The sequence below is a fragment of the Rutilus rutilus genome (assembly GCF_951802725.1).
Source record: "Rutilus rutilus genome assembly, chromosome: 8".
Classification (NCBI taxonomy): Eukaryota; Metazoa; Chordata; class Actinopteri; order Cypriniformes; family Leuciscidae; genus Rutilus; species Rutilus rutilus.
The window spans coordinates 3016948-3043178 of NC_140222.1; the positions used below are offsets into that span (position 1 = coordinate 3016948).

General features: G+C 37.8%; 1 protein-coding gene and 1 long non-coding RNA gene across 3 annotated transcripts in view; one reads left to right on the top strand and one right to left on the bottom strand.

Annotated features, from left to right (window-relative positions):
• Positions 1-26231, bottom strand: part of LOC311295724 (GTPase IMAP family member 8-like) — a 527136-nt gene that overhangs the window by 412271 nt on the left and 88634 nt on the right. The window lies entirely within an intron of this gene.
• On the top strand, positions 18641-19902 carry LOC311295804. Its single transcript, XR_014628387.1, has 3 exons — positions 18641-18868; positions 19035-19243; positions 19793-19902. It is a non-coding gene; the product is annotated as an uncharacterized lncRNA (long non-coding RNA).

Sequence of the window (26231 nt, forward strand, 5' to 3'; positions counted from 1 at the left end):
ATTAGAAAAACAGGACATTGTTATTTTAGTAGCATGAAAAATCAAAAGGATTATACATTAATATCTTACTTACATCGTATCTACACTTTTCCTCGAGCGAATGGGCAGAATCCAGTCAGAATGTCTGACTGACTGAGGTGAACGCGGCAAAAAACTCCCGCGAACCCGCATATTGTTTCTTCATCGGTAACTAATCTGATTGGTTATTGCATTATGAGCTCAGCAGAGACTTGTGTGATTGGTGGTAATTCTCGACGCTGAAAAGAAAAGTAATCTTGCATGTGAACATCTTTACCTGTAATGCCTCAACACTTTCCTTTTTTTTTTCCTATTTAACTTCAAATGTGAATGTCGTTATCCATCCACGTTCTAATCCGTATATCTTGTCATGTAAACTGATCCTCTCAGCAATATATTTATTTCACCACAAAATAACATGCTCAATATTTTCTGGTACATTACAACTGTCACATTTATCAGAAATGCCTTTTGTCATTAGATACAAAGTTGACTATACAGGGGGAATTTTCTAACCCTTGAGGTTTAAGAAGCAGGGCAATTGTGTCTCATAATGTAGCAATTTAATTTCCTCATTTCCTTCACCTGGTTACTGTGACAACGTGCGTCCATCACCACATTAGCTGTTCTTGCAATATAATTTTCCTATTATTACGATTTGTTGATAAAGTTATGATGAAGATTTTAAAATATGCTTACTGATAAAATTTAACCATTTAACCAGGGAAATCTATCTTTCCCTCCATCAAACTTAAAACTACTTTAAACTTCAAACTACTTTAAACTTTAAACAAAACACCCTAGCAACCACCCAAAACAGCCTAGCAACCACCCAGAACACCCTAGCCACCACCTAGCAACCACCCAGAATACCTTAGCAACGCCTAGCAACACCATAGCAACCACCCATAACACCCTTGCAACTGCCTAGCAACCACCCAGAATACCTTAGCAACGCCTAGCAACACCATAGCAACCACCCATAACACCCTAGCAACCACCCAGAACACCATAGCAACCACCCATAACACCCTTGCAACTGCCTAGCAACCACCCAGAATACCTTAGCAACGCCTAGCAACACCATAGCAACCACCCATAACACCCTAGCAACCACCCAGAACACCCTAGCAACCACCCAAAATATCCTAGCAACCACCCAAAACACCCTAGCAACCGCCTAGCAACCACCCAAAAGACCCTAGCAACCGCCTAGCAACCACCCAAAAGACCCTAGCAACCACCAAAAATATCCTAGCAACCACCCAGAACACCCTAGCAACCGCCTAGCAACCACACAAAAGACCCTAGCAACCACCCAAAACACCCTAGCAACCACCCAGAACACCCTAGCAACCACCCAAAATACCCTAGCAACCGCCTAGCAACCACCCAGAATACCTTAGCAACCGCCTAGCAACACCATAGCGACCATCCATAACATCCTAACAACCGCCTAGCAAAAAACTTTCCGGTCCAAACTTTCTCAAGCCAACTTAAAGTTTGTCTCGACGAACTTTCGCATCTAGTTAAGTTGGCTTGAGAGAGCCAACATATTGAAATCCTATTTAAACTTATTATTATTATTCTGAGACTAAAATTTCTATATGAAACTCGTCCTAGAGCTTTAACTCTACATACTCCAAACTCGGCTCAGACACTCAAACTTTTCTGACTAAGTGTGCTATCTATTTTCAGACTGATCGGACTTACGGTTTTCCTAAAAATGACGATCAAAACTCGGAAAAACTCCCATTGACTTAACATTGGGCATTCTAAAAAAATTCAAACTCACCAACCGACAAAAATTTAAATCTAAATCCCTTGAAAACTAATTCAAACTGCCATTCCATATATATATTAGCCAATGAAACTCATTTAAACTAATAAACTCTAATCTCATACACTTATAAACTAATTAACTTAAATTTAATAACTAATTAACTAATAAACTCATGAATTCATAGACTTATGAACTCTTAAACTCATAAATTAATAAATTCTGAACTCTAAACTCATTTAAACTTATAAACTCTAAACTCAAAAACTTGTACACTTATAAACTCTAAACTCATAAACTCTGAGTGTGTGTGTGTGTGTGTGTGTGTCTGAGTGAGTGTGTGAGCGAGGTAGTCTGTGTGAGTGTGTGTGTGTGTGTGTGTGTGTGTGTGTGTTTGTTTGTATCTATCTAACTTATTTATATATCTATCATAAACTTCAAACTACTTTAAACTACTTTAAACTTCAAATCAATTTAAACTTCTTAAGTTTAAAGCTCCCAGCTCCCAAGCAACTCCATAGCAACCAAACTTGAGTACCCTAGCAACCGTTTTGCAAGACCTATATCTCTGTATCAGAACATCGTATAGAGATGAGGTTTGGCTCTTTTGACTCATGCTAGCAAACAGCACTTCCAACATGCTACATATGCTAGCAGTGAATAGCTACATGCTAATAGCGATTAGTTAAGTGTTAAATCATGCCAAGATCATGCTAAGAACTCTATAAAAACTCCATAGTAACCATCTGTGATAACTACCAACCACCTAGTAACACCATATCAACCGCCCTGAATACCATAGCAACCCCCCAGAACACCCTAGCAACCGCCTAGCAACCACCCAAAAGACCCTAGCAACCACCCAGAACACCGTAGCAACCACCCAAAAGACCCTAGCAACCGCCTAGCAACCACCCAAAAGACCCTAGCAACCACCCAAAAGACCCTAGCAACCACCCAAAAGACCCTAGCAACCACCCAGAATACCCTAGCAACCACCCAAAACAGCCTAGCAACCACCCAGAACACCCTGGCCACCACCTAGCAACCACCCAGAATACCTTAGCAACGCCTAGCAACACCATAGCAACCACCCATAACACCCTAGCAACTGCCTAGCAACCACCCAGAACACCCTAGCAACCACCCAAAATACCCTAGCAACCGCCTAGCAACCACCCAAAACCGCCTAGCAACCACCCAAAACACCCTAGCAACCGCCTAGCAACCACCCAAAATACCCTAGCAACCACCCAAAAGACCCTAGCAACCACCCAAAATATCCTAGCAACCACCCAGAACACCCTAGCAACCGCCTAGCAACCACACAAAAGACCCTGGCAACCGCCTAGCAACCACCCAAAACACCCTAGCAACCACCCAAAACACCCTAGCAACCACCCAAAATACCCTAGCAACCGCCTAGCAACCACCCAGAATACCTTAGCAACCGCCTAGCAACACCATAGCGACCACCCATAACATCCTAACAACCGCCTAGCAAAAAACTTTCCGGTCCAAACTTTCTCAAGCCAACTTAAAGTTTGTCTCGACGAACTTTCGCATCTAGTTATTATTATTATTCTGAGACTAAAATTTCTATATGAAACTCGTCCTAGAGCTTTAACTCTACATACTCCAAACTCGGCTCAGACACTCAAACTTTTCTGACTAAGTGTGCTATCTATTTTCAGACTGATCGGACTTACGGTTTTCCTAAAAATGACGATCAAAACTCGGAAAAACTCCCATTGACTTACAATGGGGAGTTCTAAAAAAATTCAAACTCACCAACCGACAAAAATTTAAATCTAAATCCCTTGAAAACTAATTCAAACTGCCATTCTATATATATTAGCCAATGAAACTCATTTAAACTAATAAACTCTAATCTCATACACTTATAAACTAATTAACTTAAATTTAATAACTAATTAACTAATAAACTCATGAATTCATAGACTTATGAACTCTTAAACTCATAAATTAATAAATTCTGAACTCTAAACTCATTTAAACTTATAAACTCTAAACTCAAAAACTTGTACACTTATAAACTCTAAACTCATAAACTCTGAGTGTGTGTGTGTGTGTGTGTGTCTGAGTGAGTGTGTGAGCGAGGTAGTCTGTGTGAGTGTGTGTGTGTGTGTGTGTGTGTGTGTGTGTGTGTTTGTATCTATCTAACTTATTTATATATCTATCATAAACTTCAAACTACTTTAAACTACTTTAAACTTCAAACCAATTTAAACTTCTTAAGTTTAAAGCTCCCAGCTCCCAAGCAACTCCATAGCAACCAAACTTGAGTACCCTAGCAACCGTTTTGCAAGACCTATATCTCTGTATCAGAACATCGTATAGAGATGAGGTTTGGCTCTTTTGACTCATGCTAGCAAACAGCACTTCCAACATGCTACATATGCTAGCAGTGAATAGCTACATGCTAATAGCGATTAGTTAAGTGTTAAATCATGCCAAGATCATGCTAAGAACTCTATAAAAACTCCATAGTAACCATCTGTGATAACTACCAACCACCTAGTAACACCATATCAACCGCCCTGAATACCATAGCAACCCCCCAGAACACCCTAGCAACCGCCTAGCAACCACCCAAAAGACCCTAGCAACCACCCAGAACACCGTAGCAACCACCCAAAAGACCCTAGCAACCGCCTAGCAACCACCCAAAAGACCCTAGCAACCACCCAAAAGACCCTAGCAACCACCCAGAATACCCTAGCAACCACCCAAAACAGCCTAGCAACCACCCAGAACACCCTGGCCACCACCTAGCAACCACCCAGAATACCTTAGCAACGCCTAGCAACACCATAGCAACCACCCATAACACCCTAGCAACTGCCTAGCAACCACCCAGAACACCCTAGCAACCACCCAAAATACCCTAGCAACCGCCTAGCAACCACCCAAAACCGCCTAGCAACCACCCAAAACACCCTAGCAACCGCCTAGCAACCACCCAAAATACCCTAGCAACCACCCAAAAGACCCTAGCAACCACCCAAAATATCCTAGCAACCACCCAGAACACCCTAGCAACCGCCTAGCAACCACACAAAAGACCCTGGCAACCGCCTAGCAACCACCCAAAACACCCTAGCAACCACCCAAAACACCCTAGCAACCACCCAAAATACCCTAGCAACCGCCTAGCAACCACCCAGAATACCTTAGCAACCGCCTAGCAACACCATAGCGACCACCCATAACATCCTAACAACCGCCTAGCAAAAAACTTTCCGGTCCAAACTTTCTCAAGCCAACTTAAAGTTTGTCTCGACGAACTTTCGCATCTAGTTTATCTTACAGTACTGAATGATTCACTGTCGAAAGCTTTTTGGAGATCCAAGAGTACCATTGCACACATTTTACCTCCATCAGTCTGCTTCCTTATAAAATCTGTTAAACACAATACATTTATATTTGATCATTTAGCAGACGCTTTTATCTAAAGCGATTTACAAATGAGGAGAGCAATAGAAGCAATCAAACTAATAACAGGAAAACATTAGAATTAACTAATTATTTTTTCTTGATGCAAGAAGGAGGAGCAGACAATAGAAATGGACAATAAAAGTTTAATACTTGGTGCAGAAAATACAAAAAGACAGTAAAACTGGAAGCAAATAAGACAGATCTCTCTCTTTATTGACTAACAAGATAATAAAGCATCTCAATCAGCCTCTTCTTCAGCTTCCTGAGCAAGAACAGTTAGTAAAAAATGTAAAAAAAAAAAACTTGTACTGTTAAACATATAGATTATATTAAGCAAAATGATATATGCGATATTGCTCTTTGGGAAGGAACTTTATCTTTGAGTTGATGTGAATCTCACAGTTAAATATAAACTATTTAATGTGACAAATGTTGACAATGTTTCTTTTATACTGTCGATGGTTGTGGCCAGGGCTGTAGAGTTCTAGAACCGCCGGTGTCCCAGATATGAGGTAGTTCAGGGGGTTCGGGGTCATAAACATAGGCTCAACTGATATTTATATACATCAGTTTTCCTGATTATTTTTGTCGGTTGTTTAACATTTCTATCCTAAAATAGCTGTCAAATATGAAATGTTTAGTTTAGCTATATTTGATCTCACACTTCATGACCCTTAACTGAAGCGCTAGAACATGCGCTCAGCAGCTTCTGTGAACATAAAGCCCGTCTACTTTAATTTGATTGGTCATCTCAATATTCTGATGTTGATGAGCGGCGACAGACCGCAGAGCTCAGACGAGAAGATCTTGGAGCGGTGCAATATCCTTGCAGCACTAAAGTAGAGTTAATACTATATCAGGCAATTATTTCACATCCTTTATTATATACACCTCAGAAATATACTGAAGTCTGGAGCTCTGTGACTTCATAACTGGCTTCAGCCGTGGTTGAGGCTGGTTTAGACAAACTAATAGGAAAGAGAGGTGGCATCACACTAGAAAGTGCTGGAACTGAAGATAAGCTACTTAATGTGAGTTTTTGTATGTCTGTGTAGAGTAGATGAATGAGTGAAGCTCTTCCCACATGCAGTGCAGTGATACGGTTTCTCTCCAGTGTGGATCCTCTCGTGTTTTTTCCGGGATCCTGACACACTGAATCTCTTGTCGCAGTGTGAACACTTGTAAGGTTTCTCTCCAGTGTGAATTCTCTGGTGCCGTTTCAAATCTTCAGCTCTAATAAAAGTCTTCTCACACTCAAAGCACATGTGATTTCTTACACCAGTGTGTATTTTCTGATGTCCTTGTAAATCCTGCAGACGCGAAAATCTTTTTCCACACAAAGAACATGAATGTGGTTTCTCCTGTGAATGAACTGTCATGTGTCTCCTCAGGGCTGAAGCCCACAAAAATGTTTTACCACATTGATCACATTCATGCAGTTTCTCTCCAGTGTGGATGTTCATGTGTTCCTGAAGGGTTCCCTGTTGTGTAAAACTCTTCCCACACTGATCACATGTGAACGGTTTCTCTCCAGTGTGGATCCTCATGTGAACCTTGAGCTTCTGTTTGCTTGTGAAACTCTTTCCACACTGAGTGCAAGTGAACGATTTCTGAGATCTTCTTTGATGTTTCTCCACTTCATTCACTTCTTCATTCTCATCCATCGGGCCTGAAATTAAAGTTAAAAAAATGCTCAGTAAATCAAAAAATGCTCTTGTTCAAACATCTGTTATTCAAGATTATCATGATTTTGATCCATTATGTCCCTGGAATTTTCCATGAAAGGAGTGCATTAATGTACTAGACATTATTTTTTTATTCATTAGAGTCACAAATCTATAGAGCCCCTAATAAGGCCTAAAAAAAAAATTAGTTTGGTTCCGGTTTCCGACCGACCCTGTCAATTTATGTGCGACCCAAATTTATTTTATGAGACTGGGGAAGAACGGTCTTTCACACATCGTTAATTAAATTACAGTTTCCTTTAAATGCTGTTTTACACTTAAGTAATCCGTTAAAAACCATTAAGTATTGCATCAAAACCCTTTAACTGTCAATTCCTAAAGTGAGCTATAACTTAAGGTTTGGAAATCGTAACATTAAGAGAAACACGGGGGGGGTCAGCAATATATCGCGGAACAGAGAGGGCACTGACAACATGCTGACAGACAGGACATAGTTAACATTACCAGCTTACTTTTAATATGAAACAAAGTCTCATTTGGTTATTTCACCTTTCAAATGTGGTCATTTTTTAAAGAAATGTAAACAATAAATACCGTTTTGTGGCTCTTGAGACAGATCGCTGTAAGTTAGATCATCAGTTAAAACTAACTGATCGTCTCTTGCTTCTAGTTAATTTATAGCATCAAAATCAAATAAACCACATAAATGAACATAACAAAGAATGTTGTTTGACTACAAAAAGATGTCTGTACACTCCGTTTTTCAAGTTCAAATCCTCCATGTTAATCTACTATGAGATCGCCTGTCAAACTCCCGCGAAGGCTTTTTGTGTGTGTGTGTGTGCGTTTTGCGTGTCTATGGCAACAACAGACTTTAAACGGGAATACAGAATCACTGTCGTAAAAGTACCGGTACACACATTTAAAATCAGCGCGCGTGTGTGTGTGTGTGTAAAACTGCCACTGGAGGAAAAAAAAAAAAAAAAAAAAAAAAAAAAATCCCTACCGACCCATGACCTCAACTGACAACCAACCGGAACCAAACTTTTTTTTTTTTTAGGCCTAATGGGATATTATGATGGGAGAAAGAATAATATTTCAATGCTTTTGTGTTCCCGCAAGACACTTTTTGATACTCGCAAAACCTTAGAGATATTTGCGAGCAAACGCAAAATTGCATGTGGGAATGCAAACGCTTTTGCGAGGGAGATGTGCAGAGAGGGAGATGGGCGTCCTCAGGCAGTGGTTCAGGCTTTAGGATTGTCCAATAAAGAAACATTATCAGCATGCTGGTGTAAAACTATATTTCAAATTCAAATTCAAATTCAAATTCAAATTTATTTGTATAGCGCTTTTCACAATACATATTGTTTCAAAGCAGCTTTACAGAAAGTGCATTTCAGAAATGTACATAGAGAAATACAGTTAGTTAATCATGTATTGATTTAGGGCATAAACATCGCCCGCGTCGAGTCGTCTCAACTGTAGTATAAAATGTAAGTATTATGTGAATGCCTGGCTGAAGAGATGCGTCTTTAATCTAGTTTTAAACTGGGACAGCGAGTCTGAGCCTCGAACAATATCAGGAAGGCCATTCCAGAGTTTAGGAGCTAAATGTGAAAAAGCTCTCCCTCCTGTAGTGGACTTAGATATCCTAGGAATGACCAGAAGCCTCGAATTTAGTGATCTTAAAGAGCGCGATGGATTGTAGGGCGATAGAAGTTCCGTTAAATACACGGGAGCTAAACCATTTAGGGCTTTATAGGTCAGTAGCAATACTTTGTAATTGATACGGAACTTTATAGGTAACCAATGTAGAGACGACAGAATTGGTGTTATATGATCGTATTTTCTTGATCTAGTAAGAACTCTAGCGGCGGCATTTTGGACTAACTGTAGCTTGTTTATTGAGGATGCAGGACAACCAGCTAATAAAGCATTACAGTAATCTAGTCTCGAGGTCATGAATGCATGAACTAACTTTTCTGCATCAGAAACAGATAGCATGTTACGTAGCTTAGCAATGTTTCTAAGGTGGAAAAAGGCTGTTCTTGTAACATATGAAATATGATTTTCAAAAGACAAGTTGCGGTCTAATATAACACCCAGGTCTTTTACTGTAGAGGATATTTAATGGATATAATGGATATTTCTTATCCATTACCACCCATCGCTACCAACTAGGGATGGGAACGACACGGGATTTGGGAAATCGACTGTCGAGGCCCATGTGTCGACTTTTTGTCGGATTGTCGGCCTTTTTTTTCTTTTTTTTTTAAAGAGCAGCAGCAATGCGGAGGGTGGAAAATATTCTACATCAGGGTCCGAAATTAACACCCGCCAAGCGCCAAATGCGGGTAGATTTTCTGTTTGGCGAGTAAATCTCAAAAGGCTATCCGCCACACTGGCGGGTGAATGTTCATAACAAAATATGACATTTTAAGCGCGCACGCACGAGCAGAGAGAGAGAGCGAGTCCCGGTCGCGCGCAGCGCGCGCACTCACCATTCAGAGCGGTCAAGCTTCCCCGTACTTTTTGACAAGCGTCCTTGACAGGGCGGCCAGAGCTTCTTTGCAGCTCAAGTCGGCGGCGGTGTGTACGTACCTACAGTTAACGCTCTTTCTGTTGACGGCGCTGAGGAAAAAGCTCCCGCCACTGTAAGAAGCTGTCGCCGCCCATTTCCGCTGCTGCTTCTGTTTACACACCATGGTCGTTCTTTTCTCGAGAAAAGGAGTTTTCTCATAGCGTTTGCAACGTAATTTACGCTTTTTAAGGTAAATTAAAAGGCAAAAAAAAAAAAAAAATGCAATTTGGAAATCCCACAAGCCCCGCCCCCTCGACATGTCGACACTCTATTTTTTTTGTCGAGTGGAGCATGTGTCGAATGTCGGTCGTTTTGTCGAGAAAAAGTCCCATCCCTACTACCAACCACGGACAGTTAGTATAGTAAAAAATATATGGGAGAGCATTGCAAGTTTGTGACTATATTTTAGGGGAGCAATGGTACATTTATTTATCCCGAACCGTACGGTATAGGCCCGGATTGGGCCCTTGTATACTTGTGATCCAACTGACCAAAACGCATCTTAACACCAGCTGTAGACAAAGCCTCACAATCTTCTTTAATCCTTTTGAATCCTTTATTTAATTATAATTCACAACTAGATTTGTCCTACTATAACAGAGCTAAATCTGATGAAGTGCTTTATAACCTTAATGTTCTTCAGCCTCACTAATGAAGAATCAGGAATAAACACCAACCTCTTTGTTCTTCAGTGTGTTTCATTCTGCAGTGTTCTGGATCTCTCATGTTCTCACTGTCCTTCAATAAACTCTGTCTTTGCAGATTTCAGCTCTTCCTGATGGTTTGATGCTCGTCTTCACTTGTAGCTGATGGGAATATTCCAGCATTTATTGGTGAATTGCAGTGGGAGGAGCTTCACAGAAGGAGGAGGAGTTTCACTGGAAGAGGAGGAGCAGATATGACAAAATCAAGAAGAAATCACTTACTGAGTAAAAAAAAAATAGTCCACCCACTTTAAGTATTTATGGTCACATTATAAAAAATTAAGAATAAAAAAAAAAGATTAAAACATTATAAAAATATATTTACAGGTTTGCAAGAAACAAATGGCGCACCAATACAGTTAACTCAACTTTTTTTGTTTATTGAGTTGCATATGAAACATGGTTCAACACAGATTATTGAAATAAAAGCCTTTATAAAACTTACCTATATCTTGTAGATGTCCCAATAGCTGATCGTGTCGTTTGCTCAAATCTGTTGACAATAAAATGAGCTTAATGTGGCAATTTACAGATCTGAAGACATCAGCATAATGAATGAGGAGAAAACAGGATCTATTGACATGAAATAAAGAGGCTTTTCAGCTGCTCTGATAATAGCGATGAGCCATAGACTATCAATACTCATTCAACAAGAATGTAGAGTACAATAATGATACAGTAAAATATATCAACAGTAATATAAATGTAAATATAAAGACAGCCGCTGATAACATTATCAACCCTTGTAATTTGTCCACATGAATCCGATTCCCTAATAACTTCATAACAACAAAGTAGTTCGCTAACATCTTACCGTTTTGTATGGGAAAAGAAACAGACACACGATGAAAACCTTTCTGAAAAGACCCCGTAAAATGTTGAGTAAACTTTATTGTGCAGTTACGAGATTTAACGTGTGAACTGTTTACCTCAAAAGACTCAGGAGACGCGCGACCGCGAAAGTGGTGACGTCATCACCGCGAGACGAAATAAATGATAGATTATCAAAAACTAATTTTTAAGCATAACTTTTCTCCACTCAACTCTGTAATTTGGAACCAAACAATATATTACGTTAAAAAAATAAATCTTTATTTTACAGAAACTGGTACAATAACGGTATAATTTTGGTCAGTTATTTAAGAACAATGAACATCTCTTTACTGTGAATTCCTTAATCATTATAAGATCCCTGTAACTACTAAAGAGTTTGCTGTAGTATTTGATGCCATTCCCAGTGGCCTTATTCAACTTTTATCAGGCATGTTTTTAAAAGCCTCTCCTGCTCGCCAAGGCTGCATTTAAAAAAACAGTAATGTTGTGAAATGTTATTACAATAAAAAAAAAAAAAAAAAAAATTATATGTGAATATATAGTAAAGTATAATTTGTTCCTGAGACCAAAGCTGAATTTTAGCATCATTACTCCAGTCTTCAGTGTCACACGATCCTTCAGAAATCATTCTAATATGATTATTTGATGTTCAAATTTCTTTTTTTCAGGATTCTTTGATTAATAGAAAGTTTCAAAGAACAGAAATATAAATCTTTTGTAATATTAATCACTACCGTTCAAAAGTTTGGGATCAGTAAGAAATTATATTTTATTTTTTGGCTGGGGAAAGAAATAAATCAATGGGAAATCCAATGAATCCCTAAAATGGGATCATCAACATGTGAAAAACTACTCAAACCCAAAATCGTATCAATTTATTTAGAGATTTCTGTAACTTATCCAACCATACACAAAACAGATCAGACATCCAAGAAATGCATGCTTACTCAAAATGACATTACACTAAACATGATGCAAGTAGTTTTACATATTTAATATCTAGCATGAAGTTTTGTTCTAGCATTAGCCTTACCTAAAGTTTTCATAGCCATACTTGCACCACTTAAATCATTGTCAAGGACACAGCCAAGATAATTAACACTATTTCTGTCTGATATTACACAATCCCCTAACTTGACAGACAGGTTAGGAACCTTGTTCAGTTTACTTTTAGACTCACATAACATGATCCCGTTTCTTACCTAAATGCAACAAGAGTTTATTTTCAGAGAGCCAGTCTCTTACTTTATATAACTCCTCATATCACTTGTATTTTACTGACATCCTCGTCTGAAACCAGTAAAGCAGAGAACAAATTACAGTCACAAACTGCTTGCATATCATTTATGTATAGGAGGAATAAAAGGGGGCCAAAGACACTTCCCTGGGGAACTCCATTATTAATAATTGTTTATTCAGAGAGAAACACATCAATTTCTACACTTTGAATTCTCCCAGTTTAATAAAAGTTCGACCAGGCTATCAGCATACTTGGAAAACACATGACACTTAATTTATCTTACAGTACTGAATGATTCACTGTCAAAAGCTTTTTGGAGATCCAAGAGTACCATTGCACACATTTTACCTCCATCAATCTGCTTCCTTATAAAATCTGTTAAATACATTTACATTTTATCATTTAGCAGACGCTTTTATCTAAAGCGACTTACAAATGAGGAGAGCAATAGAAGCAATCAAACTAACAACAGGAAAACATTAGAATTAACTAATTATTTTTTCTTGATGCAAGGAGGAGCAGACAATAAATGGACAATAAAAGTTTAATACTTGATGCAGAAAATACAAAAATAAAGAAAGTAAAACTGGAAACAAATAAGACAGATCTCTCTCTTTATTGACTAACAAGATAATAAAGCATCTCAATCAGCCTCTTCTTCAGCTTCCTGAGCAAGAACAGTTAGTAAAAAAAGTAAAAAAAAAAAACCACTTGTACTTTTAAACATATAGATTATATTAAGCAAAATGATATATGCGATATTGCTCTTTAGGAAGAACCTTTATCTTTGAGTTGATGTGAATCTCATAGTTAAAACGTATCAGTTACCTAACGTAACCTCTGTTCTCTCTAGAAGAGGGAACGAGTATTGCGTAAGTAGCTTACGCTGCGGGAAAAGTCATCTTTTCTCGAGATATGAAGCCAAAAAATTATCCTTAATTTTTGTAATCTTGTCAACGCAGTGCAGCAGCACGCAGACCTAGAGCAAGCTTACTAGCGCGCTCATTGGCTGCCCTGCGGCAACTGCAGCAGCCTATCACTGAGCCTGGCGTGACGTCGGCCGGCTGCGAGCTGTGCGAAGAACTCCCGATGTCGAGGGGGAAAGCCAAGATGGCGATCGAGTAAGTCTGTTACTGCTGAGCTCCCGCACAAAATTTTAATTTGGTGGTTTTTGAAGAAAAACTGCATTCATCTATAATCGGACTATCTCTTATGACTTTGAGATCGATCTAATGTCACCGCCTGAGAAGAAAAGAATGCACAAGAACAAGAAGGCCCTCATACCTGATACACAGCCAAATAACGCTCTGATAGCCTCGTGTCACGATTATGATAGGAATATGTCGACAGTTGAGGTATCCATGTCGGAGGATCACTTTCCCGGGCTACCTGTGACTCCATGTGATTCCCCAGCGGCAAAGAAGGCTCTCTATAGTGCAAAACATGAGCCCACATCCCAAGACAACGTCGTCATTACTACCCTTTCCCAGCTTATTAAGGAGCAGGCTGACTCCATAAAAATTCTGGTGAGTGAAAACTCCAAAAAAATTGATGGAAACGCACTGAAAATTGAAGGGCTGAAGAAAACAGTGGACTTTATATGCAGTGAAGTTAAAGAAGCCCAGCAGAGAGTTAAAAATGTTGATGGCCGCCTAAAAGAGGAAGAAAAAAAAGTGGCGGCGCTTTTAACTCGCGTGTCTGAAATGGAGACTTACTCTAGAAGGTGGAACTTGAAGGTCTATGGAGTGGCCGAAAACTCTGGAGAAAACGTGAAGGAAAAGGTTACAGAGCTTTGTCGGAGTATTCTGCAAGATGACAAATTGACGCCAGCAATCGACGTTGCCCATCGTATTGGGAAACTTACATCAGCCAGCTCTCGGCCGAGAGCGATCATCATCAGATTCTCCCAGAGATCCTACAGAGATGCTCTATGGAAAGCGGCAAAAAATCACCCCGTCATACGTGATAACAAACTCCGTTTTGTTGAAGATCTCCCGCAACCTGTCAAGGAGGCTAGGCTGAAGTTGTGGCCTTTGGTGAATAAGGCGCGTAGTGAAGGTAGATCGGCTTATTTTGTGGGAGCACGGGCTTTTATCGATGGTAAGGAAATCACTTGAAGATCTGTGCTGACATTCGCCCGAAATCTCCGGAGTAATGCTCTTGTTTTTTCTCTACCTTGTTCTGATGCCTGATCCTTAGGTTTAATTTGTGAGGATCGTTTGGTATGCAGCTTATTTGTTCCCTGAAAGAACACACTTACTGACCAGCAACGTAAAAGACTGGTTTTTATTTTATTTTATATATAACGTTAAACTTGTTTATCTTCTTTCTATTGATGGGACGCAAAATATGGTCTTAAATATCCACCATATAGCCTAACTTTTTTTTTCTTTATGTGCATCTGGTGCTCAGTATAACATTGTTTGTTATTTGTTCCGTTGTACTTAAACCATAAGCCTTTTCTGTTCGTAAAATTTCATTGTCTATTGTGTCTTTAAACGCCAGGGGGTTAAGAAATATAACTAAACGTAAAGCATTATTTTTATTTGTTAAACAGTTGAACTCAGATCTTTCATTTTGTCAGGAATCTCACTCAAACTCAAATGACGAAATTTTTTGGAGATCTCAGTGGGGGAACGAGTTATGGTTTTCTCACTGTTCAGAAAGATCAGCTGGAGTTTTAACATTGAAGCATAAATATAATGGTGACATTTTGCACACAGATACAGATCCAAAAGGGCATTTTATCTGCCAAGTGGTTGACTATAACAAGATTGTTTTAATCACTTTCAACATTTACGGGTATAATTCTAATTTAGAAAACATCCAATTATTTGTTAATATAGAAAATAGACTCAAGTATTGGCTAACAAAATTTCCAAACGCTCACATTTTACTTGGAGGTGACTTTAATGTTTCTCTAAACTCTGAGATTGACAGATGGCCGCCTGCACGTGATAATAATAGAAATGCATACTTTAAGCTTTTTATGGACAGGTTTGAGTTAGTTGACATATGGAGAGTTAAATTCCCAGATGATATTTCGTTTACCTGGAGTAACAAAGACAACACTAGACTTTCTCGCATAGACTTCTGGTTAGTATCAAAAAGTATTAAAGAGCAGGATATCTCTGTTAACATTCTTCCCTGTCCATTAAGTGATCATAAAGCAGTATTCATTTCTTTGAATTTTTTTTCAGATAATGTTTACAAAGCCAATTACTGGAAAATAAATAACTCTCTTCTTAAAGTGGAGGAGGTTAAACAGAAAATCCCACAGTTGATTAAACATTTTTTCAACAAGGCTGTGGTGGAAAATTCTTTTAGTCTTAATTGGGAGTTATTTAAATATGAATCAGCAAAATACTTTAGGAAGCTTGGTAGTAATCTTGCTAAAAGTAGAAAATTGGAAGAACAGAGAGTTATCACAGGCATTTCGGTATTGTCTCAAATTTCACCTGACGTCTTAACAGAGGAAGATAAATTAGAAATTCTTAATTTACAAGAGAGCCTGGATAATATATATAAAAAGAAGGCAGAAGGAGCTTTTATAAGGTCTCGACAACGGTGGTTAGAAGAAGGGGAACGGAATTCTGCATACTTTTTCAAACTGGAAAAGTATCGCGCAAAAAGTAATACTATTAATGAATTAAAAATTGGCAACTCTATAAGTGATGATCAACATGTAATATCTGATTTTTGTTCCTCGTTTTATAAAAAGCTATATACATCAGAATATGATGACGTTGATTCGTCGATATTCCTTAATTCTCTTCATAATACTCCTAAGCTCGACAACTCAGAAAGGGATTTTTGTGACCTCCCTTTATCCCTGGCAGAAGTCACTCAGTGTTTAGAACTGTTAAAAGACAACAAGTCACCTGGGACAGATGGCCTATCATCTGAGTTCTATAAATTGTTTTCCCAGCAGATGGCGCCCTTCTTACTGCAGGTGTTTAATGAAAGTATATTAGCCAAAACCTTACCATGGAGCATGACTCAAGGTTTGATTACTTTACTCCCTAAACCACGCAAAGATTTACTTTATATTGATAATTGGCGTCCAATCAGCCTTTTGAACAATGATTACAAAATTTTGGCCTTTATATTTGCTAGAAGAATAAAAAAAGTATTAGATTCTATAATTGATGGAACACAATCAGGTTTTATGCCTAAGAGGCATATCTCCAACAACATTAGATTAGTTTTAGATGTAATTGACTATTCGTATTTAATTTCAGATGACAGCTTCATTTTTTTCCTAGACTTTTTTAAGGCCTTTGATACTGTCGAGCATAATTTTCTTTTTCATTCACTCAAGAAGTTTGGCTTTGGAGATTTCTTTTGTGATGCAATCAAAACTTTATATAGTAATGCAAATGGCTCAATTAAGCTTAAAAATGGGTCTTCTCCTAGATTTGAAATCAGACGTGGAATTCGTCAGGGATGCCCCATTTCTCCCTATCTTTTTTTACTTGCAGCCCAACTTTTGTGTGATCATATTAAAAACAGTAATTTGCAGGGCATTTCCATTGCTGGGAAAACAATTATTATTAGTCAGCTGGCAGATGACACAACACTGTTTTTAAAAGACAGCTCCCAGGTTCCTCTTGCTATTGACATAATAGAAGCCTTCAGTAAAGCCTCTGGTCTCCGCTTAAACCTTAAAAAATGTGAATTACTGCCTCTTAAAGACTGTGATGTTGAGTTTATTGCTAATATTCCTGTGAAAAACTCTATTAATTACTTGGGTATTGTGATTGATAAAAATGAATCCCAAAGAAGCGAGAATAACCTCACTCCCATTGTTGAAAAAATGAAGAAGAAATTTAACATGTGGCTATTACGTGATTTATCTTTGAAAGGCAGGATTTTACTCTCAAAGGCAGAAGGAATATCAAGGGTAACTTACGCTGCTCTTTCTTTATGCATAGATCAACCAATGTGTAAAACCATAGATAAAATCCTTTATGACTTCGTTTGGAAGAATCGTAATCATTATCTGAAAAAGTCTGTTTTAATGAATGAGTACAGTAAAGGTGGCCTTAGTTTTCTTGACTTTACTACGTTAAATTACACTTTCAAAATTAAATGGATTAAGCGGTACTTAGAGTGCCCTACCAATCTGTGGAATTTTATTCCCCATTATATCTTCTCTTCAGTTGGTGGACTTCAGTTCCTGTTGGTTTGCACTTATAAAATTGAAAAAATTCCTCTTAAACTTTCTTCGTTTCATAAACAAATGCTACTGTCTTGGTCAATAATTTACAAGCACAACTTCACTCCTCATAGGTTTTATATTTGGAACAACAGACATATTTTGTATAAAAACAAATCCTTGTTCTTTCAAAGGTGGTATGACAATAATATTTTGCTTGTAAATCAATTATTCAATCAGCATGGTCAACTCTTTAACTACAGTGAATTTCTTCATCACTTTGGAATACCCATCTCACCTAAGGACTTCTCTATCGTTTTCGATGCAATACCTTCAGCTGTCATTTCACTTCTTAAAGGTGTTAATGGACTTCTTGTTCCCCCTAAACCGGTGAATGTAAAGGAAACAGCTGTTGGAAATATCTGTTTTTCACTGCCACCTAAAAGTATGAATAAGGCAGTGCGTCAACTTTTTCTACAGGATTCTAGGAGTGCACCCGCTGCTGTATCTTATTGGTCATCATTTGTTGGAGAGATTTGTTGGGAAAAAGTTTGGCTTTTGCCTCACAAGTTTTTTTTAACCAACAAAGTCAAAGAGATCTCATTCAAAATGCTTCACAGGTTTTACCCCACTAACTGTTACCTGAAAAAAATGAAAAAAGACTTGGATATCAGCTGTACTTTCTGTGAAGAACTAAACGAAACACTGGTCCATTTATTTTGGTCTTGCCCACATACCAAAAAACTTTGGAGCAAAGTGGTTCAATTTATTGTTGTCCATATTTACCCTCAATTTGCATTGAGGTGGGAAAATGTTTTGTTTGGTTTCACTAAACATGATAAAAATTTATGTTCAGAGTTTTATGTGATAAATTTGCTTATTATTTTAACCAAATTTTATTTGCACAAGTCAAAATTCTTAAAAAAGAAACCAAGCTTTCTGGAGCTTGCTGCTAATATTAAGAACTATGTTCTCTCAATATCTGAGTGTACAAACAAAAAAGCTGTTAGATCATATGACCTTTGTAAGCTTTACAAGATATTTATTTAATTTTTTTTTTCTCTTTGTGTTATACTTTGTTTTGATAACCCCTGGCCTAATTGTGTTTTGTCTATAGACTTTTTTGATGTACAGAAGATGTTGTTTTCCTCCTGTATGTCCTATTTTTGAATTAAAAAAAAAAAAAAAACTCCCGATGTCGACCCTCCGGGCTCGTCTCGCCTTGTTCGACGTTCCTACTGCCTCTCCGTCTGCCTCCACCGGGCCGCGCAAGAAGAAGCGCCGGTCTCAGAGGCCACCGGAGCCGGCTGGATTAGCTGAGCGCTCGCCAGGGCACTCTTGTTGGTCAACAACCACAAGTTGCTCAACAACCACAAGATTCAAGCCAGAAGAATCCCCCTGAAAAGGTGAATACAAATATATTAGTTTGTTTATATAGCCTATATTCACATAAAGTGTTGTGCAGAAGTCCTAGAAGGCATGCTAACTTCATGTTTCATTTTACTTTTGTAACAAAATACACATTTGGTATGATCACCCCCCCCCCCTGACTATAAAACAGCTGGCACACAGACACAGGGGCTAGGAATTAGTTCAGCTGTCCTGACAAGTTGTGGACGGGGGGGGCACATCATGTTCTGCCATGGTGAGAGATCTGGCAGTGGCAGTGTTTGGGAGAGAGACACTGGCCACACATGGGCTGTCTGGAAGGGCTGGCAATGCTAACAAAGGCACTATGGCAAAGCCAGCTCTTGACCAGGACAAAGTTGTGCTGATCCTAGGTGAGAAATGTCCTGCTTTTTTTCTTTACGCAAACATGATGTTGCAGTTATAGTGCAAAATTGTAATAATGTTATCACATACGATAAGTGGAATTGCATTTACAGACACAGTACAAAAAAAGTTCCCTGATGTTCCAAAAAAGTTCATCAGGGCAGCACTAAGAGAAAAGTTAAATGATGAGCACAAGTTACGAAACTAAACGAAGTTACGTTCTTTCTCTCTCTCTCTCTCTCTCTCTCTCTCTCTCTCTCTCTCTCTCTCTCTCTCTCTCTCTCTCACACACACACTCATGCGCTTTCTCTCTCTCTCTCTCACACACACACACACACATTAATGATCTCTCTCTCTATCTCTCTCTCACACACACGTTAATGATCTCTCTTTCTCTATCTCTCTCACACACACACACACACACACACACACACACACACACACACACACACACACACACACACACACACACACACACACAACACATGCTCATGCTCTCTCTCTCTCACACACACACATTTTTTTTTTAAATTTCTCTTTTTTTTCTTGTTTTTCAGGAAAACAGTGTAGAGGCTTCATTTAACGGATCAGAGCAACATTTGGCTGTGAATTGGACTCTGCTTCGCTCTGCTCTTACAGTTTCAATAAATACAATAAATAATTTGTGAAAATACATTGTTTGTAGTGAAGTTATTCCCCCTGCATGAATCCTACAGAAGACATAAGAAGATCTGTATAATTGCATATATATCCACAACAGTCCTGCAGGAACTTTGAGTATTATATTTTAAAACCCTGCAGGGATGTAATTCCTGCATGTTTTCCTTCATAAAATCCCTGCAGGTATTCCTTCAGGAAAATGAGCTGAAAATCCTGTAGGAAATCTGCATAATATTCCTGCAGGATTCCTGTAGGTTATTTTTGTAAGGGATCAAGTAATCCTGAAGACCTTGATTAGCTGGTTTAGGCGTGTTTAATTAGAGAGCTCTGCTGCTCTCCAGGAACTGAGTCTGACACCCATGATCTATAGCCTTCATTAAAAATAATAATAATAAACAGGCCACAACTACCACAAATCAACAGAGATAAGTGGGATCATGATTATAGTTAAATAAGATAAAAGACACATCTAATATGACCAATTACATTTATTTTCATATTAAATACCACAATGTGTCATTCACTTTCAAATGTGACAATTTATAATTAATGAATTACATTATAAATACACATATGTAGCTATTATATGCACATGTATATTTATTTAATTCAAGTGTCGTCTGTGTTTGATGACGTTGCAGGTTGACAACGCATTATGTCCAGTGAACCGAGTTTGAAACTAAATATATAAAAACTAAATTTAAATTTGTTCACAAAATAAAAACTTGTTCTTGTGTAATTCAGAATTAACTTTAATTCTAAAGTTTGTTATGTAACTGTGTCTTTAAGGCGAGACACTACAGACAAAAACTGTTTTATCATGTCAATTTTGAGATTTTGGGCTTTTTGGCTTTATTTTTCAGACTAGTGGAAAGAAAACATCCTAAATACACTTTCAAGTGTACCTTTTATAGCACTTTATCTATTTTGCGTCTGTAGATTTCAATTACAGTAAATATCTTTAAAGTCTGTCTTCTCAAAATGACTTTTTCTCTCCACTTCAGCAGCACTTATCAGCATATACCAAACTTTACAGTTTTATTCCTATCAATATTCTGAAGGTTTTTGCAGAGGGGTTTGTTCATATATAATTTACCTGATTTTATTCAACATTTAAAAAAAAAAGGAAAAAAAAAAGGAAATTTATTTTTTCCTGGTTGTTGACAGTATTTTTTTTAAACCTATGAAGTGATAAAAAGAGAAATCCAATATCCCCTCTGTAAAAACCTGACTATAATATGTCAAAAAAGAAAAGAAAAACGAAACAAGAATTTTGTTCTAGAAATGTATGCAAATTTGTGAGATAACGCTCCATTTACATATTTAATACACATAACATTTCCGAAAACCGAAAGCTATTTTTGTTTACACTTTTCAAACTTTTATAATGTATATGCAAATATGGTTGAGTGAAGCATTTCCTATCTGAATGGCTGATAAAGTAATGGTTCCGCCTCCCGTACTGGAAAGAGGATTCCTATTGGATAGTTAATTGTCATTCAGAGGAGAGCGGTCACACGCGTATTCCTCAGTTGAAAACACTCAGTTGGGTCATTCTATGAAAATGTCCATTTTTCTGTCCCTAGCCTTTACAGAAATATTACACTTAAAAAACACTTTAGGGTTACAATTTCTTTACATTTTAAAATAAAACAATATGTTATTTGAACAATTACACCCTCTTGAGCCATCAATGTGGCAATATTTGATTTTTATTAATTATATAGAATTTCAAGCACCACAGAAGTGCTCGTCCCCAGTCATGTACAGAGGGAAAATGCTTTACTTTGAGGTCAATAACAGATTTTTACACCATTTAAAATACAATAATGTATACATAACTATCAAATATATTATGTTAATGATATATATATAAAAAAATGCAGAATAAATATTATAAAATTTATAATGAAAGCAGTGGTCCCCTGGAGTTGTGTCACTGGTGTTACCGTTAAACAAAAATCTCTTATTTTGAAATAAAAATCACACTGATGACATCACTTAACTTCCTTCTTCCAATTTCCTGGATATCTATGAAGAAAAGCCCATGGTAGATCCACTGTCTCTTTTCAGTTAGCAGAAATCTTCTCATTTATCTCGTGATTTCATATGAAGCTTTTAGTTGAAGTCACTGGTATGACCTACTTTACTGTTAGGTAATTGTAAAAAAAAACTAGAATACAAATGGATTAAACTACTTAATTTAGTTAGTATACCATGATTGACAACATGTGGTTTGTTACCTTGCAGCAGCCATTTTGTAAAATTAATTTTTCATGAAAATTGTCACTGGTGTTACTGTCACTGGTGTCACCTTTCTTATGGGCAACACCAGTAACACCAGTGACTTCCATTTATAGATAAACTTGATTGTGTCACTGGTGTCACTGTCTTTTTTTCTCTCACATTAAATGCAATGTCACATGTGACATATTAATAATGTTACATCCATTTAATTCTGCTACACTCAAAAGTTAAGATTTAAAGGATTGCATCATTACTTGATTTTAACTGGTTTTCAAATATTTTCATTGTTATAGCAAATAGATGGTAGTGCAAATGAACTAACCTCATTCAAGCACACTTTTAACAAACCCGATTAAAATAAATAAAACATAATCTCCTTATTTGTGTTATTATTATTTTTCGCTAACTCTGTCTACATGTGCTGAAAAAAATTTGAAATAATATTTCATAAAAACCTTTAATATTGCCAAAGAAGTAAGGTAACATCAGTGACAAAAAAATGGTACAAGCGGTCTTTAAATAAATGTACAAAAAATATAAAAAATCATTAAGCTTTAATTTATGTGTATTCATAAAGTCAAAGGGTAATCTAATAATGTGGTGTAAGTTTAAATGTTAGAAAAATAAATCAATTTTAAGACATCTTGCCATGCCAAAAGTGGACGTTTCTGTAGAATGACCCAGTTAGTTGTTATTTAGATTGTGTATTGAGTTAGCCTGGATGCCAGCCCGAACCCCGCCCACAACATTTTTTGGTCGGGAAGTTCGGTCTGGACTCGCTCCGTTGAGGAGCTATTATGCCCGAACAAAAATTGTTCGGACCAATCAAATTGTCAGGGCGGGCTTTATACGATGATGGACAGATGAGCAACGGTAACGTAATCATCCACGTCACCAAAGAGCGCTTGGGTTGAATTAGTTTACAACAAAGACGACTGCTGCTGGAGAATTGAGATTTCACGAGTTCACATTTACAAATAAGTCAGATAGAATAAATGCGTATATAAGATTTCACACAAATAAGTCGATAGAATAAATGCGTATATGACGTGCTGTCCGAGGAGAGGGCTGTGGGCTCGGTAGCCATACTCCCCCGTATTCCTGGTTGTGAGAGAACAAGACAAGAGTGAGGATTCGGGGTGGTGGAGGGATGCTGAAAAACTGTCAAGGAGTGTTAGGTAAGTTGACAGAGTGAATATGCTTCCTCATGCTGATATAGGGTAACGTTAGACATGGTATTGTTTGATGACAAGTTGATATTGGATTGATTATTTGTACGTGCTCCTCCCGAACTTTGTTTATGAAACATCATGTGCAGATTCCGCCATCGCGTCTGTTATAGAAGATATCCACAGCGCATTCATTTTAAAAGAGGAACAGAGAGCCGCGACATTTTGTTGGTTGAAAATATGAATGAAGAACATGCGTCATTTACTCCGTTGCTCTGATTGGTTGTAGGTCTATCCAATTGAGTGCAGAGTTTTTTTTTTCCTGGTTTGGTTGAGACACGCCCCATAATCAAATCTCTATGGAGAAGTATCAGACTCACATTCTGACTAGAATCTGAGTATGACGACGTCAGGCTAGTATTGAGTGGTTTCGACAAGAAATTCACTCCGTGAGTGTTTTTTTTAATGTATTTTGTTTAGTTTCGTTATTTATAAAGTGGTGAGATACTGTTTGTTTACATTTGAAAGGAAAGTTAGTTAACCCTCATACCCTATTCACATAACAGCCCTTAATTGTTTGTTCATGGACAAATGTGGGCACAGAGGTCTCAGGTGTGATACAATTTTTCATTTATTATAAATGTTATATCACTGTCTTCGATAAAATTTATTCTATCCATTTATGGTGTTTTTTTTTTATTTTGGGGGTATTTTTGAATTTATTTACCTCTAAAATACCACATTTTCTTTGTAAATTATGCTTATTTTTATGTTATTTTTTAATATTTATTTAACTACATTAAAAATATCATTCCACTAAGTTCTGAGAGTTAAAACCTAAAGATGAAGTGTTTTTGCTTGTTTTTGCAAGTTTTTGACTATCACAAGTTAAAATTGTAATTTAAAAAAATATATCTGTGATAGGTGAGACAAAGATGCCAAATTATGCTTAGATAAATATGACAGTAGCACTTTGATCTGACTCTGAGGTGTGCCTGAGTGTGTGCATGAGGGTAATGAGCCAGGTGGATGATTGGATCATACCAAAACATGGGCTCATTCAAGTCTTTGTTTTTGTATGTGTGAGTTTTTATTTGAAAAAAAAAAACGAAAAAAAAAAACAAGGGAATGCATTGGCTCATTGAATCATTGGCTCATTGAATGCATTGTTTGTGTTTGTTTGTGTGTGTGTGTGTGTGTGTATGAGTGAGAGTTTTTGCCATGTTGAGAATGTTGTACAGGATCAGCCCTTCATTTGTGTGTATGTTAGATATACATTGTATTGGATTTATTGAATTTTTTTTTTACAAAAAAACAACAAGAATGCTCTATATTACAGTTTTTCCCATTCATTCCTATGGGTGCCCATTTTTGTCCACGAACAGACAATTAAGGAGTTTTTTTTTTTTTTACCCACTTAACACTGTAGAATCGAGTCATTTTTTTTGTGTGTGTGTTCAGGTGGCAAACTTAGGAAAAGTAACCAAGTCTTGTACCGCTCAGATCAAGGGAAGTATTTTTAAAAAATAAATCAAAATAATTTTGCCCACATTTGTCCCCAACAGGGTTTTAGGGTTAAATGAACTTGGCGAAATACAGTGGTTAGTTGATGATTTATTCGGCGGACGACATCGCTGGAGGACATACCCACAGAGAACTCTGCTGATTCCCTCGCGATCGAGAGTTCTCTGACACCGAGAGAAAGAGTACGACACATCCAGATAGCGCTGAATTCCCGCGTGATTCAGATTTTCATCTGGCACTGAGGAAAAGACGACGGCGCTTCGGAAGCATTTCAGCGTCGGTCGGACTGAGTGAGAACCTGAGGTGACCGCTCGTGACGCTTGACTGCATTACTCCGAGAATTGAGGTACTATTATTTTGTTTGGCTCTATCCCAAGCGGCAACCTCCCCGTCTCTCTCTTGAAACCAACACGGAAGTGAGTTAAACTGCAATTCATTGACTGGCCGCTTGGCCTGGCTGCAGAAGTGAGTCAAATCTGTATCTCCCTCATGTTAAAATTACCAACTTTACAGCAGAAAAAAATATGTTTACAGCCTGGATCTCTATGTGGCTTTGGTCTATACAGCTAATTTTGCCCTTCATAACAACTGTGAGGGGGGTGAATTATTTTATAACTCGTCCGTTTAGTTGATTAATATTTAAATTTAAGGGTGTGGCCAGTGGCCACTTGAGTGACAGATGGATTGCCGCTGTCAGTGCTAGCCGTTTGTCTGCTGTTACTAGCCGTCACTTCACCTCAGCAAATGTTGCTGCTGAACTTGCCATCTCTGCAGTGTTTGTGCTTTTTTTCGGGATTATTTCATACAATTTAATACTTGGGTACAAAGCCCACGTCTTTGGATTCCGTCGTTATCGTTCGAGAGAACAACCAGCGCTGTATTTCAGTTGTTTTCCTCCGTGAACCTGCACTAATGGATGTCTGACAATTTCGTTGCTTTTTGGGGTTTTCAAATTTAAAACGTCAATAAATACTCGTTCGTTCTGCTCCCATGGAACAGATGGATTATAATATGCTTATGTACCGTCAGATGAAATCATGCAGGCGTCGGCGCTTTCTCCGTCCATGCAATAAATGCACATGAATGAGCGCGGATTTTCTAGCGCATTTACTTGCACTTCAAAGGCAATATATCTATGGTTTAACGGTTAAACCATAACCCATTTGAGAGACGGCCAACATCAGAATTTAAAATGGACTGAATAAGCTCTCTACGAACTTGAGCAATGCCGCGCTGACGGACCATGAAAGAGTGACGGACATGTATGCACATAAATCACTGTCACACACAAACACTCTCGAAGTAATACACAGTCTCACTTGTAGCCATGCCTTTTAACTATTATAATATTTCGAAGAGCAAAAATAGGAACGTTTAATTGGCTTTACATCATCAG